We start from the raw sequence: 24,417 nt of genomic DNA, 5'->3' as shown, positions 1-24,417 counted from the left end.
CATCCTGAGTAAATTCATTTGAACATGTTGATTATCATAGATCAACTGGATTAAGACAACAATATTTTGGATATTACCAGATTAAGCCTTTCCTGTGAACAGAGAAGGTGCTTGACTAATTATCATGATTTCAGACATCCCAGGAGAGGCCTCCTGAGAATGTCCTTAGCCCACTGGGGAATACCTTAATGTATACTCTTATGTTCATGGCTTATGTTTGTGGGGGTAGTGGGTGGCTGTTGAAATCAAACTATATTCTTAGACAGGTTCCATTATTTTAAAGGTGCGTGTCTTTGATTTACATATTAATGGAAGGTATCTGACCCTTTCTAGAGGCAAGCATTGAGCAGAGGGAAGAGGTAAAGACCAAAGAACACTCTAAGTAAACTACACTGAGTTCCTGGGGACACAAAAGGGAATTCTAGAGGGCTGGGAGCCACAGAAAAATGTCACCTTCCTCTCAATTTCCTCGCTTCCCAACTGCCACACCATGGTCATAAAAATAAACAAAACCAGTCTGTGCCATCAGCTTCCTGGACCATCTAGGACTGCATGCAGATGCATTTTGTTTTGTTCATCCATCCTTGCCAGTGGTATTTATTATCTGGGATCCATTGAATCACTTATTTTCCTGTCTGTGAGCTGGCCTATTTTGCCAGTTTGATGATGTGTGCTGTTTACTAGAGGAGCTATTAAATTTCTCACCTGTGTATCTTGTGAGAGCTGCAGCTAGAAGATAAAGCTTCTTGGAGTGTGGAGCATTGGTATGTGAGAGATTTTCAAGGACATGGCTTCCTTCAAATCCCTGCTACACAATCTAGATTAGAATCTAAATAAAACATCCACACTAGCTATCCTTATAGGTTTCAGCAGTCCATCATAACAAGATGAATTCCAGGCTGGAAACATTTTGACTAGGATGCTAGATCATTAACAGGTTTTATATGCCGAATTAAAACTCAGATATCACAAAGAATTGCCTAAAAGGGAACAGAAAGCCTTGGTTTTGAAGTGTCAAATGCTGGAAGGATTCTGTCAATACTTGACAATAGCTAGCAAAGGTGTAAGAACATGAACTTTGGGGCTAAACATGGCTGGGTTGAAATCCTGGCCTCATTAACCAGCTTGGTGACTCTAGGAAAGTTATTTGACCTCTGCATTTTATCCAATAATGCCACTGCAAGGTATTGATCATATAGATAAAATGATAATAGCTAGAATATATACCCTTTTTTGTCACTTTATATGTTAATTTGTTAAGCCTCCCAACAACCCAAGAAGGTGATACTATTATTATCCAGAGGAGACAGAAACACAGACAGGATGACTAGCCCAAGGTCAAGTTAGTCAGCACTCTCATGAGAGGCAGTTTGGGGCACGGTTAAGTGGGTGGGCTCCAGGCCAGACTTTTGGGGTTTGACTCCCAGTTCTACTGTTCACTAGCAGTGTAAAGGGATTAGAATAGTGCTTGCTACATAAAAACTACCAGGTAGTATTTTACTCTGAGAGAAATAGGATCCTTCCTCAAGCTATTAAGGTAGGCAGCATCTGCTGATTTCAAAGTACTTTCTAATTGTAGAAACAAGAGCCGTTTCAAGTCAATTCCATAAGCAGCAGTGACTCCTGTATATCCTTTGCAGTGGCTTTATTCAGCTCATAGCTTGCCTCAGCATGTAAAGAAGCAGATCAGTTTTACCATTTCTATTCTCGGCACATAGAGCCAAATGCCCAGAAATAATGTGATTTATACCAAGTGACTCTCCTCAATTGCTCTGTCTCCAGGACACTCACTTCCCTCCCACGATGCAGTTATTGGGGTTGCCTGCCCCTGACCCAGGAGAACCTGCCTTCGTGATAAAGCAACACTGCTCCCATCTAAGCTACTCTCCGGACACCTCTATCCAGCCTGCTCACCTGCTCGTAAACCATGCAAATTCTTCTTAACATCAACCATTGCCCTGGAAGAGTCTAGAAGTAGGGATATACACTGCAACACAATATTCCTAGATGTTGTTCAATATGAGATTTTTACTCCAATTTCTAGCTGTCCCCTGCTCCATTCATGCATTAAATATTTATTGAGGAGCTGCTTTGAGCCATAATTTTTTGTAGTTGCTGGGGATGCTGCACTGACAGTAATCATCATTGTTCCTGCCCTCGTGGATCTTACATTTGAAGAGAGAAAACCAATTAAAAAAGTAAACAAATAAAACTATGATGTGATAGGTGGTAATAAATGCTACGAGAAAAATAAGGCAGGTTGTTAGAGGTGGGCCAGTGATGTCAAGGGGGGGCCAGGGACAGATGAGGTAGGTTTTTAAAGACCAGAGTGAACATTTTGAATCTTATTGTCAGAGTAATAGGAAGCCACGGTGAGGGTGAGAGCAGGGAATGATATGAATTGATTGGCTTTTGAAAAGGTGGATCATCCTGGCTTCTGTGTGGAATTAGACTGTATTAGAACTAGAAGAGAAGCTGGGAGACCAGTTAGGAGGCTCTGGCATTAGTCCAGGTGAGAGAAAATGATGGTTTGAACCACAGTGGTAGAGGTAAGAATGGTCAGAATCTGAGATTTTCTTTGATGGTTCAGTCAACAGATTTGTACATGGGTTGGATGTAAGTGAGTGAAAAGAGAAGATTAAAGGAAGACTCCGGAGTAGAACAGTTCTGCCTTTCCCTGAGGGCAGATTTTTTTTTTTCTAATTTTACTTTAAGTTCTGGGATACATGTGCAGAACATGCAGGTTTGTTACATAGAAATACGTGTGGAATGGTGGTTTGCTGCCCCTATCAACCTGTCATTTAGGTTTCAAACCCTGAATGCATTAGCGATTTTTCCTAATACTGTCCCTCCCCTTGCCGCTCCCAACTCCTGCAACAGGCCATTGTGTGTGTTGTTCCCCTCTCTGTGTCCATGTGTTCTCATTGTTCACCTCCCATTTAAGAGTGAGAACATGCGGTGGTTTTCTGAGACAGCTGTTTCTTTACTTGTGTTATCTGTGAATGTCTTTCTCTCCTCTAGATTTAAAATTGCTTCAGGACCCAGAATTCTTAGATATTCTGTTTTCCTCTTATCTTTTCCTTCTCTTATTAGTGACTCACAGTACTTTACACCTAGTAAATGCACAATAAAAGCTGTGAAACAAGTAAGTTATAATGCATAAGATGTTTATTAGTAAGTAAATGTCCATAAATTTTAATATTTGTTCTGGATTTGCTGTATGGTTTTGGAAAAATGGCTCACTTTCTGACTCAACTGTCCTATTATGAAATAGGGTTCTTCATGTTTGCCTTTGTAATGTAAATGTAGTATCGATATACTTAATGGTAGGTGGCAGACAATTTGGGGATATGGGATAAAGAGTCCTCTATTATCCGCAGTAATGGAAAAAGCAGAGGGGGAATAATTGGGGGAATATGTCTTACGGAGGCATCATTTAATATGCATTTCAAACTTGCAAGGTGCATTGTCATCACTCCCCTCCATGCCACTGGCAGACGTTGCTGATTGTCCTTCCCTGAGAGGTCTGGAAATGGCCTTAGAATCTTTCTCAATATAACATGCCGAGGTACCATTCTTTCCTGACACAATCCTTTCATCTAATAGTGGAGGAAATTAGAACCCAGAAATAGTAAATGACTTTTACCAACTCACAAAGTTCACCAAGTAGTGGGAACAAAATTGGAGCCTGAGCCTGAACCCTGATTCCCATAGACAGAATGATCAGGGCTCCAGCACCAAGGTCTAATGGAAGGGGAGGAAGCTCTTGGGGAATGGGAAGATTGGGCAGGGAGTGGGGCCCTAGAGTCAGCAGTGAGGTAGAGAAGCTCCTCAAAATGGGCTTGGAAGAGAAAGGGGTTCTTGAGTCCATTGCTCTGTAGATGTTTTCAGTACCACAGAGGGAAGGCTGGCTGTTGTCTAGGATTCTTATTTCCCTTTACAACTCTTTAAGAACAGAGGACATGTATAATTAAATCACAGAGGTTGTGATCTGACATGCTAATACTGCCCTTGAATGTGGATATTTTTCTTGTTTATTAAATACTTGCAGAATTAAAAAGCAACCTCTCATTGCCTATTGAATCTGAGTTCACTCACCTTAGACACACCACAAAATGGTTATTTAATTTCCTTAACATAAAAAGAGACACAAACATGATTTCAATTGGGTTACTAGATATGCCATCGATGGAAATCTAGTCTTTATGATTGAAATGATGGCTGCTTCCATTTAAATCACAATGTAGTATTCTGCTCAGGTCCTGTACTCAGCCACGCTGTCCTCCCCAGACTTTGAACAATAAAAGGTCTTACTTATTTATTCTCACCCAGGCTTGATTTACTCATTACTATGCCAAGAAAGAAAAATGGCTTTTGTTCTCTCTGAAAAAGTTTCTGTTAAACAGATATCTCTTAGTGAGTCAACCCAAACACCGGATGTGAGAATAATCTTTAAGCTGAACTTTCCCCTGGGTGAAACCTGAGCACTTTGAACAATGACTGTTTTTTGTTTGTTTGTTTGTTTTTGTTTTTGTTTCTGTTTTGGCAGAAATCTTTGATAGATCATTAAACATTTTTATGTAGTTGATAATTCTAATTGTAGTGGGTTGTTTTGAGATTTTAGTGAATTGGAATATTTTAAAAAACAAGGTAACTATTATTAAAGCTAAGATAGGAAAAATGTTATCTCCTTATAAAATACATATAAGATACTTTTTACATTTTGGTTGAGATTAAGATTATATTTTTAAGTATACCTTTAAATACTTTTCCCTTGAATGTAAGGTGTAACCCTGAGAGTAGTTATTAAATCTGAAGAATTTTCCTATACCTAACACCAATGCCATTTTCTACACATTGTGTCCTAATGTAAAGGGCATGGTATTGGGAGGAGGAAGATCTAGGTTCTAGACTTCATTTTATCACTAAGTTGATGCATGACCTGATGTACATTACATGTGTCCACCCAGGAGGGAGAGCTCCATTTCCCTATCTATAAAATGCAGGCATAGGACTGATTAATTTGAAAGCTTCTCCAGAGAAATATCATTGTATAAACTGTGGTGTTGCATTATCCAAATTTTTCTCTAAACAACTGGTTGGTTGGCCAGGCGCGGTGGATCATGCCTGTAATCCCAGCACTTTGGGAGGCCGAGGCAGGTGCATCACGAGGTCAGGTGATTGAGACTATCCTGGCTAACATGGTGAAACCCTATCTCTACTAAAAATACAAAAAATTAGCCAGGTGTGGTGGCGGGTGCCTGTAGTCCCAGCTACTCGGGAGGCTGAGGCAGGAGAATCGCATGAACCTGGGAGGCGGAGCTTGCAGTGAGCCGAGATCACGCCACTGCACTCCAGCCTGGGTGACAGAGCGAGATTCCGTCTCAAAATAAATAAATAAATTAATTAAAATAAATAAATAAATAAAAATTTAAAAACTGGTTAGATTTTTCTCCCTACTGTTATTATAGGGACAAAATTATATTGCAGATGATTTAGAAAATACAAAAGAAAAGAAGAAAACCGAAATTATTGGTAATTGCTTCAATCCAGAGTTAAGTACTATTAATATTTTGATGCATTTTTTCAGGCTTTTTATATGTATGTGTGTTACATATAACAGGATCTGACTATATAAACATTTTACTAAACTTTGTATCTTTTCCCATGACACTAATTCCTTTAAGAACCTACTTTTAATGGTTGCATAATATCTCATCCCATAGATTTCTCATAATTTAGTTATTTCCTAATGGTTAGACATATATTTTATTAGCATTTTTGCTATTATCATTCTTGCACATAAATATTTATACTGATATTGATTTATTCGAAGAGATTTCCAAGCATAATATTACCAGTAAAAGATGATGCATGGTTTTTTTTTTTCTTTTTTTTTTTTATTATACTTTAAGTTTTAGGGTACATGTGCACATTGTGCAGTTAGTTACATATGTATACATGTGCCATGCTGGTGCGCTGCACCCACTAACTCGTCATCTAGCATTAGGTATATCTCCCAATGCTATCCCTCCCCCATTCCCCCTCCCCACCACAGTCCCCAGAGTGTGATATTCCCCTTCCTGTGTCCATGTGATCTCATTGTTCAATTCCCACCTATGAGTGAGAATATGCGGTGTTTGGTTTTTTGTTCTTGTGATAGTTTACTGAGAATGATGGTTTCCAGTTTCATCCACGTCCCTACAAAGGACATGAACTCATCATTTTTTATGGCTGCATAGTATTCCATGGTGTATATGTGCCACGTTTTCTTAATCCAGTCTATCATTGTTGGACATTTGGGTTGGTTCCAAGTCTTTGCTATTGTGAATAATGCCGCAATAAACATACGTGTGCATGTGTCTTTATAGCAGCATGATTTATAGTCATTTGGGTATATACCCAGTAATGGGATGGCTGGGTCAAATGGTATTTCTAGTTCTAGATCCCTGAGGAATCGCCACACTGACTTCCACAATGGTTGAACTAGTTTACAGTCCCACCAACAGTGTAAAAGTGTTCCTATTTCTCCACATCCTCTCCAGCACCTGTTGTTTCCTGACTTTTTAATGATTGCCATTCTAACTGGTGTGAGATGATATCTCATAGTGGTTTTGATTTGCATTTCTCTGATGGCCAGTGATGATGAGCATTTTTTCATGTGTTTTTTGGCTGCATAAATGTCTTCTTTTGAGAAGTGTCTGTTCATTTTATCAAATTTTGGCATCAGGATTATGCAGCCCTTATAAAATGAGTTGGGAAGTGCTCCTTCTTTCTTTGTTTCCTGAGTCTATAAAATTGTTGCATAATTCATTGATTTTACATTCTTTTTCTTTTCACTATAGAGATTTGAAGCTATAAATTTCCCTCTGAGCACTGCTTTACCTGTATGCCATAGATTTTGATATATTGTTTCATTATAATTTGATTTAAAATATTTTTAAAATTTCCTTTTAGATTTCTTCTTTGACCAAAGGGTTATTCAGAGGAATATATTTTTATTTTCAAATTGATTTCTAATTTAATTCCTTTGTGATCAGAAAGCATATTCTGTATCAGCAGTTATTCAAATTTTTGGTCTTACCATCTTTACACAAGTAAAAATTATTGAAGACTCCAAAGAGCTTTTGTTTATATTTATATTTACCATATTAGGATTTACAACTGAGAGGTTTTTAAAATAAATATTTGTTCATTTACTTTAAAAGAGCATGTTAACACAAATAACATTATTATGAAAGACAACTATATTTTCCAGAACAAAAAATAGTGAAAAAAGTAACATTGATTTGTATTTTCACAGATTTCACAACTTGTCTTTAAGGTCTGGCTCAATTTGGAAACAACTTGATTTTTATATTTGTTTCTTCATTAAATCTGTTGTGACATCACATGTTATCCAGCCTGTAGACAATTCCACTGTACACCTATGAGAAAATGGGAGTAAAAAAGGCAAATAATGTCTCATTATTTTGAAAATAGTTTTGACCTTGTGGACTTCCTAAAAGGGTTTCAGGAACCCCCATGTGTTCCCTGTATTATATGACGAGAACTGCTTATTTACATTATTTTTGATCCTTTTCAATCTTCTGAGACTTGTTTTATAGTCCAACATGTGGTCTACCATGGCAAATGTTCTGTATACACCTGTGTACATCTGAAAAGAATGTATGTTCTGCAGTTGTTGGATACCGTGTTCTATGATTATCAATTAGGTCAAGTTTGTTTTCGGAGTTGTTCAAATCTTCATCTTTTCTGATTTTTATTTTTTTTCTATCAATTTCTGAGAAAGGTGTTAAAATATCCAACAGTGATTGTAGATCTGTACTTTTCTCTTTAGTTCTGTCAAATTCTGTTTCATGTATTTTGAATACTCGTTATTAAGTGCATTCACTTCTAGGTTTGTTACATTTTCTTGATATGAAAATTATAAAATATCTACATCCTAATTTCTGATAATTCTTTTTGTCTTGAAGTCTACTTTGATAATGTAGACCTACTGTTTCTTATGCTTACTATTTGTAAGGTTTATATTTTTCTAATTTTTACTTTCAACCAGTCTGTGTCTTTAGATTTAAAATATATGTTTATGTATATTTAAATAGATATCACATGTATTTATAAAGTATTATAGTTTTGCATATAATAAAGAGAGAAAAAGGGAGATTTTTTATTTTAATCTAGTCTGTTCATTTCCACCTTTTAATTAAAATGTTTATAATTCATTTACATTTAAATAATTATTAATGTGATTGAGTTTAAGTCTGTCATCTTGGCATTTGTTTTCTATTGGTTCTATCTGGCCTATATTCCTTTGTTGTTCCTTTTCTGCCTTCTCTTGGGTAAACACATTTTTTTTAGTATTCCATTTGATCCCTCTTGTGAACTTTTCATCTAGCCCTCCTTTTGTTATTTTTTAATGGTTGCTCTAGTCTAGAGACTACAGTACACATCTTTAACATATTATAGTATGCCTTAAACTAATATTACATTACTTCACAAAGGAAGAATGTCACAACAGTATAATTCCATTCAAACCACCTCCCCTCAATATTTGTATTTTGTCATATATTTTATTTCTACATATGCTGTAAACTTCATAATTCATTATTTTTTTGCTTTTAATAATCAATAGTATTTTTAATAATTTTTAAAATAAATATAATAAGAAGGTCTTATCTATTTACCCACAAATTTATGCCTTCCAGTCCTCTTCTTCCCTTCCTTACCAATCTTGGTGCCCATTGGGTACTATTCTCTTCAGTAAAGAATACTTTTCGTGAAAAAAATCATTTCTAGAGGGCCAGATGTGCAGTAGGTAAATACTCTGAGCCTGTTTTTCTTTTTTCTGTTGAAAATGATTTTCATTTTGTCTTGACATTGTTTAATAAATTTATTGAGGCATCAATTAACTATCATAAAATCCGCACATTTTATGTGTATAACTCAATGATTACTAGCAAATTTACAGAATTATACAACCATCATCACAATAGTTTTAGAATAGTTCTATCTTCCAGAAAAACTCCTCATGCCCTTTTGCAGGCAGTTCTTTCTCTTTTTCACTCCCAGTTCCAGGCAACCATTATTTTACTTTTATGGACATTTCATATGAATGGAATAATGTAATATGTGGTGCCTTGCTTCTTTTGATTTAGCATAATATTCTTGAGGTTCATTCTTGTTGTAGCATGTCAGTAGTTTATTCCTTTTAATTGATGAATAAACTGCATTTTGATTATCTGCTCACCAGTTGGAGAGCATTCATATTATTTTCATTTTTTGGCCATTATAATAATGCTGCTATAAACATTTAAAAACAAGCTTTTGTATCAACATATGTCTTTGTTTTTTCTTCGGTAGATACCTAATAGTGGAATTCCTGGGTCATATGTTAAATTTATATTTAACTTTTAAAGATACTATCAAATTGTTTTCCTGGCTAGGTGTGGTGGCTCATGCCTGTAATTCCAGCACTTTGGGAGGCTGAGGCAGGCAGATCACGAGGTCAGGAGATCGAGATCATCCTGGCTAACACAGTGAAACCCCATCTCTACTAAAAATACAAAAAATTAGGCGGGCGTGGTGACGGGCACCTGTAGTCCCAGCTACTCAGGAGGCTGAGGCAGGAGAATGGCATGAACCCGGGAGGCGGAGCTTGCAGTGAGCCGAGATTGCGCCACTGCACTCCAGCCTGGGCGACAGAGCGAGACTCTGTCTCAAAAAAAAAAAAAAAAAAATTGTTTTCCCAAGTGGCTATACCATTTTACATTCTCACGTGAAATACATAAGGGTTTACCTTCATGTTTGAAGGCCATCTTTTGCTGAATATAGAAATATAGTTGATAGTTTATCTTTTTTTCCTTGACTTAAAAATATGTTGTTCCCTTGTATTCTGGCCACCCTTGTTTCCCATAAGAAGTCAATAGTAATTCCTGTTGTTGTTCTCCTGTGTATAATGTCTTTTTCTTCTTCCTGCTTGATATTTTCTGTTTAATTTAGAATTTTAGGAGTTTATGACGCATCTAGGTGTGGTTATCATGAAGTTTGATGAGTTTTCTGGATTTATGCATTAATATCTTTAATCGATTTGAGGAAAATCTTGGCTATTATTTCTTCAAATGTCTCTGCATCATTCTCTCTCTCTCTTCTGCTTTCAAGACTCTAATTATACATATTTAGAATACTTTATATTGTCCCACAGATCTCTTTTTCCCTATTTAAATCTAGTCTAGATAAAGTATTAGTTTTACAGACTTACTCTTTGGCTGTGACTCTTTGGGATTCTGATCCATTATTCTAGCCCACATCAAACCATAAAAGTTTTCTGTGAGTTCATCTGGTTTCTCCTTATGCCTCTCTATGGCAAATTCTTTCTCCCACAACTACACCAAGGATGAAAGCAAACATGTACTTTTGCTCCCATGGGAAGGGCTTACCGCTTTATGGAATTTGGTTCATTTAGGCTGTCCTTTCATCAGATCTCTGGGTTTGAAAGAAAATCTATGTTCTATATGTAGGTCGTGTTCTTGTGGCTTATTCTTTTTTGTTTTCTTTCTTTCTTCTCTTAAGAGACAGGGTCTCACCCTATCCTCAGGCTGGAGTATAGTGACACAATCATAGCTCACTGCAGCCTTGGACTACTGGACTCAAGTGATCCTCTCACCTCAACCTCCTGAGTAGCTGGGACTTACAGGCATGAGCCACCAGTCCTGGCTAAAACTTCCTTCTTGATAAGGTGATTTATGTTTCCACCGCTGGCATTCTACATCTTTCTCCACTTCACCTTCTATACCAGATGTCTCAGAGACACAGCACAAAGAAAACTCCAGCCAAATGCACAATAACTATTCTTTAATAGAGCATTTGCCCTGATACTCTTTTTCCTTACTTATTCCTATTCCAGGGTTGGTTGACTTAGAAAGTAACCTAAAAGTCTTTGTCCCTTTTCCTTGAGCCTAGAGCCAGTCTTTCATAGCCAGGTTCTTGTTTCTCTACTCTTGACACTCTAACACTACACTCAAAAGACATATCTCAGTCAAAGAAGAATGTGATTTCTCAAAGCTCCAGAATTTCCAAAGGTGCCCTCCATAACCAAAAGGCACCCCAACCCAAATCCCAATCTAAGCAGTTGTGAATGTGTATAATCAACCTGCCATTTTATAACAGAAACAGCCTTTTTGTGCATTTCCCTGTGGCTTCTTACATTTCCTTCCTTACCTTCCTCTGTCCCAGCTTTTTGATTTACCACAACCCTTACCTAAAAAGGAAGAGTAAATAAAAAAAGATATAGGACTGACATTTACTTTTCCAAATGTCTTTTTTTGGGACAGAGTCTTGCTCTGTCACCCAGGCTGGAGTGAAATGGCATGATCTCAGCTCACTGCAACCTCCACCTCCCAGGTTCAAGCGATTCTCCTGCCTCAGCCTCCTGAGTAGCTGGGATTACAGGTGCCTGCCACCATGCCTGGCTAATTTTTGTATTTTTAGTAGAGATGGGGGTCTCACCATGTTGGCCAGGCTGGTCTCAAACTCCTGACCTCATGATCCACCCACCTCAGGCTCCCAAAGTGGTGGGAATACAGGCATGAGCCACCGCCCCCGGCCAGTGCCTTTCTTTTAAGCAAGCTTGTCCAACCTATGGCCCAGGACAGCTTTGAATTTGGCCCAACACAAATTCGTAAACTTTCTTAAAACATGATTTTTTTTATGATTTTTTTTTTTAGTTCATCAGCTATCATTAGTGCTAGTGTATTTTATGTGTGGCCCAAGACAATTCTTCTTCTTCAAATGTGGCCCAGGGAAGCCAAAAGATTTGACCCCCCCTGCTTTTAAGGATGACCTTCAAGTGCTTAGAAATACAGAGCAAGTCATTTGATGGCTCTACCTGCCATTTTTATGCAGGTAGAATCTTTTTAAAGTACAGGGCATTGGCAGCCTGCAGCTTGACAAGATTCAGAGATATAATCATAATGTATTTCCAATTATTTCTTACTTATTTATTTGAAATTTTATCAATGATAAGTGTCTATTACTAATTAAGATTTTTTACAACTAGTAACTTTACTAGAAAATTTTTTCTGACCTCATTCATTTTACCAGTTTTGCTTTCATGCTCATTTCTTAAGCTCAGTTTTCTCCCTTGGTCTCTGTCTTGACACATGCTATCCATCAAATAATGATATGGCTACCTGCTAATTTGCTAATTTAAGACATTCAAGTTAACTTTAAAAGAAAGGTTTTCCTTCTAGGATTCATTCAAGGATTAAATCCTCTTGCTTCTGTTTCTATCCCCATTTAGCTTTTGATTCTGTATAAAATTAGATTTTGCATTTACAGCAATACACTTCAACACACACATGTACATACATCTGCTGTATTAGTTAAGGTAATGATTTCTATTTTACCAGATACACTCTAAAATTTCAAGAGCTTACCAGAAGAGAGACTTATTTCCCACTCCTGTAATACCCCATCACAATGTGATAGAAGAGGGGGTTGAAGGAAATAGGAGTGTGCTCCATGGAGTCCTTCAAAGATCTAGAATGATAGAGGCTCTGCCATCTTCAACACTTCGCTCCCAAGGTCAGCTTGAAGAAGAGAAATGAAGGTTCTAAAGGAAGTTCTTATGGCTGAAAGTAGCATGAATTGTTTTCTGCTCCCACTCCATTGGCCAGAACTCAGTCACAGGATCACACCAGAGCTGGGCCCTGATTGGGAAACAACTTTTCAGAAACAACTCTGTACTATACAGGAGGAGCACAAACCTTGGGTGGATTTTCAGTTATCTCTCTTTATATGCGTAAATACATCTAAAACTTCATGGCTAAGTCCCTAAATTCCAGTATAAATCTCTAAAATTCTCAAAGCTTGAGGAATTAAGGAGTTGGATAGTGGAGTAGGAGACTTCATGGCAAGCACCAAAGACTGTCTTGGTAGTAGTAGTAGCAAGTGGAGCTGCAACTAGGGTAGAAGATCTCAGAAATAATCTGTCCATGAAAGGAAGCAAAGATGTGATTAGCTTATCTTATCATTCACTCATGCATTATTTCATTCATTTATCAGACATTATCTTGATTAGTTGCTTTATGGCAGGCAGTGTGCTAAGTGCTGAGGATACAAGGATAAATAAATTATTTATACCATCTAGTGGGGCAGCAGCTGTAATGGATTCATGTACATTATGTATGTGAAAGTAATATACATTATTTTAGTGGAGGAGAATGGCTTTCCACTAAGGTAGCCTAATAAATTCCCAGTATAGTCTCAGAAACCTATTTTCCTATTGGATTCTAACATTTCCCTCCTTTGTATATATACAGGCCCTGGTTCCAACTTTGCATTCTACTTTCACGGACAATAATATGATAATATTTACTTAGTACAAAGATCCCTCGGCCACATATTATTTGCAGAATGGATTTAAAAGGGGTGAAATTGAATGCAGGGATGGTCAAGAGGCTACTGTCATAGCTTTTACTGGTTCTCTCTTCTATTAGGAAGAAAATTTAAAATCCTACCCATAACTCACAAAGCTCTTCATGTCAAGCCACTGTCTAATAGTCTAGCTGCTTCCCCATAGCTTCCCACCCCTGATCCCTAACTCCACTTTGGGCAGCCCAACAATATTGGGCTACTCATAGTTTCTCACACTTTGACACCTCATTCTATGCCCCCGTTTATATATAAAAGTCACTCTCTGCTTGGCTGACCATTTAGAAAACTGAAAAACCACTTACCTCTCAAAATCCAGCAAAATGTGGCTTCCTTAGAGAAATCTTCTCTAACTCTCCTTCCTGCACCAAACTTAAACACTTCTCCTATGCTCCTACTGCATTTTGTATTCATATCATTTATGACAATATAATTTATAGTATATTACATAATACCACATCATATTATATTATATTATAATTTTTCATTTCTTTCTACCAAGACCTCTTTAAAGGAATAGCGACTTGTCATCTTTCTATGGCCTGTGCCTAGGTTGATACTGGGAACATAGTATATTCAATAAGTAGTCATTGGATGGGTGGGTGGTGGATGGATGGACTGATAGTGGGTTGATATCATCATATGAAGAAACCCCCTTTAATTCTTTTTTTTTTTTTTTTTTTTTGAGACAGGGTCTCACTTTTTCACCCAGGCTGGAGTCTAGTGGCACGAGCTTGGCTCACTGCAACCTCCACCTCCTGGGTTCAAGCAATTCTCCTGCCTCAGCTTCCTGAGTAGCTGGTATTACAGGCATGCATCACCATACCCGGCTATTTTTTTTTTGTATGTTTATTAGAGACTGGGGTTCACCACATTGGCCAGGCTGGCCTCGAACTCCTGACCTCAAGTGATCCACCCACCTTGGCCTCCCAAAGTGCTGGGATTATAAGCGTGAGCCACCATGCCTGGCCTAACAGCAATGGAAAAGCAGTGAAGGTATTTGAACCAGGGGAGTGGTATAATTCACAGAACTAGTTCACACAAAGCCAAATCTGGTGGTACTGAATAAGAAGGTGGGATCAGCAGGGAAGCAGAGTGAGTAGAAGGCTCATAACAGACCTTTGTTATTTTTGAGTTGCCCAGCATTCTAATGCACTTTCTATACCGGGGAAATTCACTCCCCATTGCCTATGGTGGGGTTGTTACATGCCACAAAGAGGCAATGAAGATTAAGATTACCCTAGCCAGGCTTCCTGGCAGTTGGGGTTGGGGTGCGTGACTCGGGCTTGACCAATGAGACACCACACCTGAACTTTTGACTCTAGAGGGTGTGACACAAAGTCACAGGGACAGTTAGTGATCACTTATAGCAGCACAAGAGCAGTGATGAGGACAGCATTGGGAGGGTTCCAGTGGTGGTATCCTAGCTACACTGGTTTCTGTTCATTTTGGCTGTGGTCTTCTGCATCTTAGACCTTCTTGGTTTCTACCTAGTTTCTGAAGCTGTTTCTCAAGATTCTTGTTAACTCTGTAAGAGCCACCTGCTCATCCCCTATATGTTACTGTTCTGCTACTTAGCCAAAGATATTTCCTATCATTTGCATCCAAGTGCTCTGTCAGGTATAGGAATTGAAGCAGTGGTGACACTGGTGGGTGCCTGCCCAGCATCCCTCTACTCCTAATCTAGATTTTTACTTGCATATCCTTCCATTCCCATGCAGCCCACACTTCAGGGAAAACTGATACCACTCCTCACTCTAGGGGTGAGTCTAAATTGGCTTTTTCTCCAGAATGTTAAATCAGCACATTCCCTAGCCCAGCCACAGTCATGTTCAGAGGTGAACAGGTGACCCAAGTGTCCCTGTTGTGGAATAAAATAAAGGCAGAGGGCACTACCGGCAGCTGTCCTGGGAATCAGCTTTAGAATGACACTGACCTTCAGAAGACGGAGCTAGAGAGACAGCACCTTGTGATAACTTCACTGAGCCTCTGGCTTAACCAGCCCTGAACCCAAATCAAGCTATGGATTGCCAATGGAAGAATTCAAAGATGACTACAGTTACGATGAAAGGTGAGTGGGGTGGAAGGTGGTGTCACAGTTAAAACAGGAAATACAGAAAGAGGATCAGGTTTGGTGAGAAGATTAGATGTTCAGGTCCAAATATGGTACGTTTGCTTTTCTAGAAGTCTTTTTGCACTTTAAAATCCTTTAAATTTAAATAAAGAGTAAGGCTCATCAAATACTTTCACATGTTTACACCTCAAACTAAAGTCTAGGCATTTTTGAAAGATTAAAAATAGCTGCATAGAAGGACCACAATTCACAGATTTCTGTGTTGCTTTTCTCATGCTGTAGGTTTTAGCACGAGAAGAAAAGCAGTGAAAAGGAATCTGCTTCTAGAGTTTTGACTACTCAGAACTATAACAGTACTGCAATAATATTCTTCCTTAATTAGTGCCAATAAAAACGAGTATCTCTTACCATTGTAAGAAGTAATCTCATTTTTTATCCTTCCCCTTCTTCTTTTTTTAATTTTTTTTTGCTTTTTTTTAACATGGAGATAAATGATATTAGCTACAGATTGAAATGAGCAAATGTGTATGTGTGTCTCATTGTCATGTATGTATGTCACAAATGTACTCTTGTCATCTGTATAACTAAGCTATTTCAGTTACAGTTACCATGATCTACCCAGACTGAAACCCTTAGAATCTCCTTTGAACACTTCTCCCTGTGCTTTTTTTTTTTTTTGGTACTTCCAATGTGTTTTTCTCCTCACTTTATTCCCCATCCCCAGATCATTACCTTGATAGCCAATTAATTGTTAAACTCTAAACACTTTATCTCCGTGGTGTTTCCCACATTCATTTCCTTTCTTATATTACTACTGCATCTCCATAATCCAACCCCTATTGCCTCTGGCAAGAGTTTTGGAGTCACCAACATTTACAATCCTTCACCACTTCAGTTTAACCTCTTGCACCACTCTTTTCAAGAACTGTTGATAGATTCACATACCTTACTGGATGCAATATGCCCACTCTTAACCCTGGCACTCAAAGTCCTCAGCTATGCGGCCATGACCCTCCTTTCCAATCTTATTGTAACCCATCATGCCCTGCTCAGGCTTTCCATTCCAATTAAATAAGCTGTTCACTGGTCTTTAAACACATCCCTATCCTTGCCTACAAGGCTTCGATTCACCTTAGCTCTATCCAGCATCCACATCACATGCCCTTCTTTTTCCTTGAAGCCTTTCTTGATCTTTTTCAGTGGGTGAGACCTTTCATATCTTTAAGGAACTTTCCCTTGTCCTTGGCACCATCTTCCCCTTAGAGATAAGACTTTGAAACCTTGACCCTTTAGCACCTGCCTTGCTGTCTCTGAAAACCACCCCATCTAGTCTAGTCACTGAGTTCTCTTATATTTCTACAATGTCTCCAGCAGTGCTCATTGCTACTTACAGATTTCAACCAAGAAATTCAGCCAAGTTGATTTCTGTTCTTCTAAAGTTACTTCGAGATGCCAATTTCTTTCCCTCCTACTTTTGCTGCTTTCCAACTGTGTCTTCACATCACCACTGTAATTCTTTCCAAAGTGCAGATGTGTTCATCATCCCTCCTCTAGAATGTACAAGTTTGTATAGCAGAAATGTTGAGAAGTTAAGAGTTCACACTTTGAAGACAAGGCATTTGGATATAATTTAGCTCACCCACTGTCCAGCTAGTTGTCCTTGGGCAAATTACATAATCTCTAAATGGGTCCTATGGTGAAGTTTAAGTACATTAACTCCTATGAATGTTTACAGAGTTCCTTCACAAAGTTAGCCCTAAGGAAATGATAGCATGATAGGATGATAAATTCCAAATTTCAACTGAGATAACATAAGTTAATAAATATGACATTCTAAACAGAGGTAGGTATCACACCAAAATGCAGATTTTCTAAGCAGGTGGCCCAAAAACTAGATAGATAGCACTATATCCTGAAAGGGAGATTAGTAAGATAAAGGGAGTGGAGATAAAAAGATCCCTACCAAGGTTGTCTTTGTAGAAATCCATGCTGAGACTCCTGTTGGGACCTCAAGAGGAAGGTTTAGGATGATGCCTGCCCCCTCATCTCAAGACTGCTTGGGAGAAGGAGGAGCGTCCTTTCCATGGAATCATTTGAAAACGTGAATATCTAGTTCCCAATGATTGACTCCCACTTTATTGTCCTTTGTTATTTAATCTAGGTTTGTCCTTGTGTGTGTATTGAACAGGACTTTTTTAGTTGTTAGTGACAGAAACAATACCTGAATTGGGTTGAGGAAAAAGAGAGGCATTGGTTGGGATAATGCTAGCATATTAAAATAACCAAAGGAAGAGTTGAATAATGAGACTCATGGCAGGACAGGGCATCACTGGGCCTCCAAAGTGACTGAAAATGAGGACTCCGATGCTTCCAGAATTTGATGTCCTTTCTCCACTTTTTCTTTCTGTTTCTAATTTGACTTAATTCAAAGGCACAAGAGAAAAACACAGCAGCAACAGTCCCAAGCTTCTGACATCACAGGGGACTGGTGCTTTTGACCCAGTTTAGGTTTGGAAAATCCTCATGAGAAGTCTGACCAGCCAGCTAAGGGCCTCCTTCAGACACATCCAATATGGGAGGAGAAGGAGAAGTTTCCAGAGAATGCAATGCCCAGAAGACAGGGATGCTGAGCAAACACCCTCTTTATTTTCATCCCTGTAATTTTTCGAGTGTGTCAGCTTCTTAAACATGGTACTGCCCAGAATGAATGCACTTGGTTCTGATATTGAGGATGGAAAGGGGAAAATATGTCTTCCTAAAGAACCAATTAAGGCAGGGATAAAACTCTTGGACCCGGGGAGGAAGGTACGGCAAAGAAGAAATGACAGTGGCTTCTTAGGAGTGCCACTCAGTGATTAGCTGTAAGGTATCTGTGGGGCCTCAGCAGCAGTAAGGTGCTAACTGGGCAGTGGTGGAATGAGCACTGTGCCTGAGTCTGCCTGAGGGCACTGCAGCTGCCACTTAGCATGGACCTTCTACACAATGGGGAGAATGTGGATTGCATTTTGTGCCCCTCTTCCTTTTTCATTGTCCCTATGACTTCTCATGGACCTCTCCTGCCCCCACCCCACCATCCCCATTGTCCAGTGACCTGTGTCATCTTCATTTACCTCAGCCTCCCTTCTCAGGTTCACTCTCCTTTATAGGGACCTAGGTTGTAGATTTCTTTCTTGTCTGTGTGACAGTACCTGTTCTCTGCTGGCTTTCCAAGCAAAAGAATTCCATTCATTCATTCATGTATTCATTCATCCAACACACTCACTGAGCTCTCACTGCATGGCAGGCCTTGTTGTTTGGGGGCACTTGGAGATATAGCTGTGGGCAAGGTAGAGGAGCCCACTTCTCAAGGAGCTGGCTTTCCTTGGAGGGAGGGAGATAACAACTATGCAAATAAATATACAGTATCCATTAGTGGTAAGTGCTTGGAAGAAAAATAATGCAGGCTAAGGAGATAGTGAAAGGAGTGCTACTTAGATAGGCTGATTAAGACAGGCCTTTTGAGGAGGGACATTTAAGCAGAGACATGAATGCAGTGGAAAGATGAACCCTGCCACAATGATGGGAATAGTGTTCTAGACAGAGGGATGGCCAAGCGCAAAGGCCCTGAGGTGAGAATGTGTTTTTGCATGTGATGGACAGACTCAAGTGAGGTATCATAATGGAAGAAACACAGGTGACTCTTTACCATAGGAACAAACGTTAACACCTTGCTCATAATAAGAGAAATATAAACTAGAAAACTCATTGAGGTCTCTAGTGTGTGTTTAGGATATCTTGATTGCTAGTGTCAGTAACAGAATCTGAATTAGCTGGAGAAAAGATTGGAAGGCATTGATTCAGACAATGCTGGCTGAGTTCACTTGTAGAAATATGTGCGCCTACAGAAAGAGAAATGCAAATCAAAGCTTCACTGAGATAATCACATCTTACCCACCAGATGGGAAAATGTCCAATGCATTCTGAAACACATACTGTGGAGAAACAAACTTTCTCATAAATTGCTGGTGGGGAAGAAAAATAGTACAATTCCTATGGAGAAAAATTTGGCAAGAGCTAGCAAAATTACATAGGCATTTGCCTTTTAACCCAGTGTTTCCACTCTAAAATGTGTCCCAAAGATACAGTAACAAAATATGAAAATTCAAAGTCTATCCATTGCTGCATTATTTAATAGCGAAAGGCTGGAAACAACCCAAATGGGGACTAATTGCAGAAACGTTGGTAAATCCAAATAGTTGAATACTATACAGGTGTAAAAAGGAAAAGGCCTATTTCTACATATTACTATGGTGTGATCACCAGCATCACATTTTATGGTGATTAAGACCAAGACAGAAAATAGTGAGCAAAGTGTACTATCATTTATGGGATAAAGGTTGGGAAAATAATATACACATATACTTGTTACTCATCTGACAAAGGGCTAATATCCAGAATCTACAATGAACTCAAACAAATTTACAAGAAAAAAACAAACAACCCCATCAAAAAGTGGGCAAAGGACATGAACAGACACTTCTCAAAAGAAGACATTTAGGCAGCCAAAAAACACATGAAAAAATGCTCATCATCACTGGCCATCAGAGAAATGGAAATCAAAACCACAATGAGATACCATCTCACACCAGTTAGAATGGCAATCATTAAAAAGTCAGGAAACAACATGTGCTGGAGAGGATGTGGAGAAATAGGAACACTTTTACACTGTTGGTGGAACTGTAAACTAGTTCAACCATTGTGGAAGTCAGTGTGGCGATTCCTCAGGGATCTAGAACTAGAAATACCATTTGATCCAGCCATCCCATTACTGGGTATATACCCAAAGGACTATAAATCATGCTGCTATAAAGACACATGCACACATATGTTTATTGCAGCACTATTCACAATAGCAAAGACTTGGAACCAACCCAAATGTCCAACAATGATAGACTGGATTAAGAAAATGTGGCACATATACACCATGGAATACTATACAGCCATAAAAATGATGAGTTCATGTCCTTTGTAATGACATGGATGAAATTGGAAATCATCATTCTCAGTAAACTATCACAAGAACAAAAAACCAAACACTACATATTCTCACTCATAGGTGGGAATTGAACAATGAGAACACATGGACACAGGAAGGGGAACATCACACTCTGGGGACTGTTGTGGGGTGGGAGGAGGGGGGAGGGATAACTTTAGGAGATATACCTAATGCTAAATGATGAGTTAATGGGTGCAGCACACCAGCATGGCACATGTATACATATGTAACTAACCTGCACATTGTGCACATGTACCCTAAAACTTAAAGTATAATAAAAAAAATCAGATTAAAAAAAAAGAATTTTTAAAATGAGAGAGGCTAAACAATAAGGATGTATGAGAAGGAAAGAAAGAATATTTTGATCACAGGGATAGAAGCTGGATTTCTTTATAGATCTGTAGTTTTGGTTTTTGAGCCATGGAAATATTTTATATAATTATAACACAAAATTAAAGAGAAAAACAATCATTAGGCATCAAAAACAGATGAACCTAACTTAGTCTTTAGTTGGTGGAATAGATGTGCTATTCTAAATGACTGTAAGACATAATTTGTATATGCTTTATGGGATATACTCTAAGGACAAAAATAACTGGAAAAAAATCTTAAACTCTTTCTGGTTGCATTAATATTGTGATTCCAAGGCTGTTGTGCCTATAGTGTGGGATAAGGCAACTAGCCAATTATGTTGCTGGTAAGAACGAAGATATCTGGTGTGAAAGAAAGGGATACAAATGTAAGACTTATGTGTTTTAGCAGAATCTCTGTAGTCCTGGATCTGAAATGGAATGATCAATCTGAACTCATGGCATATGTTATCTTTAAAATATTTACATATTTTCTAGCTCTGTTCACTAAAAAGGCTTATAAACAATACCCAACCCAGTACAAAGAGCTCCTCTAAGCCTCTAGATTGATATCTTAAAATATGTTGAAATATTTACCAAGTGGAACTGGGGTTCCTTGGAGAAATGCCTGACTCCTTATCTAAGGCAGGAAATGAACAAGATGAGTCTGGAACATCTTGTCATACCATAAGGTAAGTGCCCTTTGAAGATTTGTCAGAGGACTCAGGAACTAACCTGATTAAACTCCCACTAGCTAAAGATGGGCAATTTGAGCATTAATAAGATTAAACCTCAATGTATTGTAGTTTTATACGTTTAATATGTTTAACCATCACATATGTTTAATCCATTAATTCCTAATGATACTTTAAAAATAAAAATGAAAAAACCCTCAGTGATCTTTGCAGGATAATAGGGAAGTAAATCATGAAAAAAAAAAAAACTGAATGCAGTGTCTCAAGCCTGTAATCCCAGTGACTCTGGAGGCTGAGGCAGGAGGATCACTTGAGGCCAGGAATTGGAGACCAGCCTGGGCAACATATCTCATAAAAAGTTTTTAATTAATAAAGGAAAAGAAGCAAATATTTATTTTTGCCTTTATTACAAAAACCATGGCTCAAAGTAACTAAATAGTAGATGTGAAGTAGTTCCTCTTAATGGAAGTGTTCCATGAATAAATGAAGGAGGAATATCATCATTGTGTAAATCCTAATAAATGAACGCACCTAGACATTGAGCATGAAGGCACTAATACCACAAAAGAGAGACAGCCAGACTCTATGTACCCACTGATAGAAGTACACATAGCACCATCTAGGAAGGAGTCTTGCCAGACCTGAATCCCTTAAGCATCTGGATCTAAACAACAGAACCTACAGGCAACAGAAAAATCTGTTAAACTACACTGTGTCGAGTTTCTAAATTTCCACTATATGTAAATTCTAAAAGACAAATAACATGGCTTCATCACCACCAACAAACTGCAAGGAATTAGAAAAAGAAATGGAGGAGAACTCTATAGATTAAAAGAAACATGAGAGACACAGTAGTTTGGATCCCAATTTAAATAAGCAAACTATTAAAGAGGAAAGAAGGAAGAGAAGGAACACCAGGATGCGACCAAGGAGAGGGGGAGAAAGGATGGGAAGTGAGAGGACATCATAGTACAGCTGGAGAAATTTGAACCCTGGCAGGACGTTTGGTGATACTAAGGAAATATTCTTGCTTTTCGAATTGTGTGATGGTACGTATTGTGATTTCAAAAGAGGAATCCTTTGTCTTTTAGAGATATATACTGAAATATTTATAAATGAAATGATATGATGCCAGGCACCTGCTGCAAAATAATCTGGAGTGAGTATGGAAGTGGGTGAAGACATGGAGCTGTGGTTTTCAGGCTTGAGCTTGCATCAGAATCACCTGGAGGGCTTATTAAAATACAGATACTGGTGTTCCCTCCAGAGTGTCTGATTCAGTCTTGGGTGGGGCCCAAGAATCTGCCTTTCTAATAAGCTCACAAGTGATGTTGATGCTGTTGGTCTGGGGACCACACTCTGAGAGTGACTAGCAGAGAGGAAGCAAGATTGGCCCCTTGTTAATTATTCTTGCACCTGGGTGGTGGATACATGAAGGCTCATTATTATATTCTCTCTTCTGCTGAATATATTTGAAATTCTCCATAATAAACATTTAAAAAACAGATGATCCAGAAGGCCATACAGAAGGAGCAGAGCCTTTGACAACCCATAGCTGTAATGGGAACTTCTATGCTCATTAGCCAAACAGGCTTGGCTGCTGCTACCACAGCTTCCTCTGGGATTGGAAGGTGTGCATCTCCTCCTGCTGAGATGGAGGTGAGTGTATCAGCTCAGCTGTCCATCCTTTTAGAGAATTGCCTGAACTGAAGGGAGGGCAATGGCCTCTGTCCAAGGGGTCTGTGCATAATGCATCCTTTCCTCAGTGTGATCAGTCATTGCAAGAGCAGTGGTTTGGATGAATCCCAAGGTTTTCTGGCCACTTCAGCTGGAAAGGACACTCCTGAACAGAGCTAAGCCAGGACTCAGCTCTCAGAGATGAGAGGTTATCACCGAACTCACCATGCCTTTGCAGCCCTTCTGCAAAAGCCTCCCTGCAACTCCTAGATCTAGGAGGCACCTCTATTGGTTTGAGTCTCTCTACTTGCCTTTTTAGATTCATTTGTGTATATATCCATTCATCTTTCAGATGTTTATTAGAGTAACTCCTAAGTGTCAGGCATCCTTCTAGCCCCTGGGAATAAGCAGGGAACAGAATAGGCAAAAATCTCTGCTTTTATGGAGATTAAATTCTAGTTGTGAGGACAAGCAGTGGACACATAAAGAAATAAATGAACAGAATAATTTTAGGTAGCGAAAAGTGCTGTGAAGAAAGTTAAAATGAAGATGCCAGGATAGTGATTGACTCTGTGTGTGTAAAAATGTGCACACAATTTTTATTTTAGCTGATTGGGGAATACTTTTCCAAAGAGATGTGATCTGAGCGGAGATCCAGATGATAAGAAGGAGCAAGCCATGAAGAGATCTGAATATTTTCAGAGAGAGGGAATAGCAAGTGCAAAGGGCCTGAGATGGGAATGAGCTTGGAATTTTTTTCTTTGTTTGTTTCTTTTTTTTTTTTTTGGAACACCAATAAGGCCAATTGGGCTGGAACAAGAGGAGTGAAGAAAGGTGAGAATGATATGAGATGAAGTGGGAGAATAATCCAAGTCTAGTGTTTACAAGGCCTTGTAGCCATTGGCCAAAGTATATCTATATTCTAGACACCTCCAAGGCTGCAAGTCAGCCCCTAGCTATAAAAAAACACATTCTCGGCTAGGAGCGGTGGCTCAAGCCTGGAATCCCAGCACTTTGGGAGGCCAGCATGGGCGGATCATGAGGTCAAGAGATTGAGACCCTCCTGGCCAACATGGTGAAACCCCATCTCTTCTAAAAATACAAAAATTAGCTGGGCGTGGTGGCCCGTGCCTGTAGTCCCAGCTACTAGGG

The 24,417-nt window shown here is 38.8% G+C and overlaps 1 protein-coding gene and 1 long non-coding RNA gene across 5 annotated transcripts in view; one reads left to right on the top strand and one right to left on the bottom strand.

The window, feature by feature from the left end:
* Positions 1-24,417, top strand: part of RCAN2 (regulator of calcineurin 2) — a 272,477-nt gene that overhangs the window by 140,099 nt on the left and 107,961 nt on the right. The gene's annotated exons all lie outside the window — the stretch shown is intronic.
* Positions 12,382-24,417, bottom strand: part of LOC107975155 (uncharacterized) — a 64,504-nt gene continuing 52,468 nt past the window's right edge. The window contains exons 2-3 of the long non-coding RNA XR_001718449.4: positions 16,900-17,058; positions 12,382-12,989 (exon numbers count right to left, since the gene is read on the bottom strand). This is a non-coding gene — a long non-coding RNA (uncharacterized LOC107975155). The remainder of the gene's footprint in view (positions 12,990-16,899; positions 17,059-24,417) is intronic.

This window comes from Pan troglodytes, chromosome 5 (assembly GCF_028858775.2).
Source record: "Pan troglodytes isolate AG18354 chromosome 5, NHGRI_mPanTro3-v2.0_pri, whole genome shotgun sequence".
NCBI classification, from domain to species: domain Eukaryota; kingdom Metazoa; phylum Chordata; class Mammalia; order Primates; family Hominidae; genus Pan; species Pan troglodytes.
The sequence above is the reverse complement of the archived record's forward strand: the minus strand, read 5'-3'. Positions and strand labels throughout refer to the sequence as shown.